This window comes from Trachymyrmex septentrionalis, unplaced genomic scaffold, assembly GCF_001594115.1.
Source record: "Trachymyrmex septentrionalis isolate Tsep2-gDNA-1 unplaced genomic scaffold, Tsep1.0 scaffold66, whole genome shotgun sequence".
Classification (NCBI taxonomy): domain Eukaryota; kingdom Metazoa; phylum Arthropoda; class Insecta; order Hymenoptera; family Formicidae; genus Trachymyrmex; species Trachymyrmex septentrionalis.
In genome coordinates, this window is record NW_017305843.1 from 788147 (window position 1) to 789716 (window position 1570).

Consider the following 1570-nt stretch of genomic DNA (forward strand, 5'->3'; position numbering starts at 1 on the left):
AGAGAGAGAGAGAGAGAGAGAGAGAGAGAAAAGTGGAACGGTTTCAAGAGGACATATTTTGGTCAAGTTGTTTATCTTCTCTCTAGATCGAGATGCCTAAAAGATATATATAAGTCATCTCCACTATTTTAAATACTATTGTATATTTTTTTACATAATGATTCTTTTAATTATTATGCACATAAAAGATAGAGACATCAAAAAATTAACAGTTTACTATTGGTTTTTTAAACTATTAATTTTTTGATAATCTTAATACTTTTGAAAACATATAGTTACTTATTTGAAAAATTATCCATTTTACATACATTTTTTTTAAGCTATATGATTTTTTTATTCCAATTGATTCATCTCATTATTCTGTTCATAAAAGTATTAAAATACGATTATAAAAAAAATAATACTTTACGAGTTATTTAACACATTTTATGTCAATATATGTCAGAATAAAATATAAAATATCTCATAAACTATTGTTTTATTATATTTCCACCTCAATACTTTTATATGCAAAATATAATTAGAAGAATGATATAAAAAAATCATACAATTCCATTTAAAAAATGGATGACCTTTATATCTTTTGGACGCTTCCATTTAGAAGAAACACAATATGATAAAAATACCTTCTTGAAATCGTTCTATTTTCATCCGAAACATTTTTCCCTATTATAAAATTCAAGCGAGATATTTCAGATATTCAAGTTAGATAAGATAATCTTTGTGTGCGTGCGTGCGTGCGTGCGTGCGTGCGTGCGTGCGTGCGTGCGTGCGTGCGTGCGTGCGTGCGTGCGTGCGTGCGTGCGTGCGTGCGTGCGTGCGTGCGTGCGTGCGTGCGTGCGTGCGTGCGTGCGTGCGTGCGTGCGTGCGTGCGTGCGTGCGTGCGTGCGTGCGTGCGTGCGTGCGTGCGTGCGTGCGTGCGTGCGTGCGTGCGTGCGTGCGTGCGTGCGTGCGTGCGTGCGCGCGCGTGCGCGTGTGCGTGTGCGTGTGTGCGCGTGCGCGTGTGTATATAATATATAAAGAACAGACTTTCAAAATACGTTTTGTCCAAAATTTCATTTTTTTAGTTAAAGATGGCGGAATATTTAGTATTGAAAGACTTATAAGCTACTCTGAGATGTTCAGAAAGCATTTTTTTTATCGTTAATTTATATGCTGAAAAAACATAGACATTTTGAAGTACATTATGTTTTTTTAACTAAAAACAAACAAAATGCTGTTGTTTAACATTTTTAGCAATTGTTTAGCAATTTTGTTTAATATTTTACGTCCTAGTGATTGATATATTATTAGTTTCTATAAAGTGATTAGTTTCTTTCTTTCTCGTTTTCAAACAATTACAAATTTTGGACAAAATTTTGAAAGTTTTTTTTCCTCATATATATATATATATACACACACCAAGTTACAGCCAGATCGGTCTATTTGTTTGTGTTTGGCATTCATTTGAATCGAGGAAGTCGAGGGGGGTTTGTTTCTGCAATCACGTCCTCGTTTCCATAAAATCTTTTTCCCGCCAGCCATTTCTTCATATTGGGGAACAAATAGTAGTCCGAGGGAGCCAAGTCTG

General features: G+C 34.9%; 1 protein-coding gene across 3 annotated transcripts in view; it reads right to left on the reverse strand.

Annotated features, from left to right (window-relative positions):
• LOC108753219 (glucocorticoid-induced transcript 1 protein-like) overlaps positions 1-1570 on the reverse strand; it is a 10139-nt gene that overhangs the window by 3842 nt on the left and 4727 nt on the right. The window lies entirely within an intron of this gene.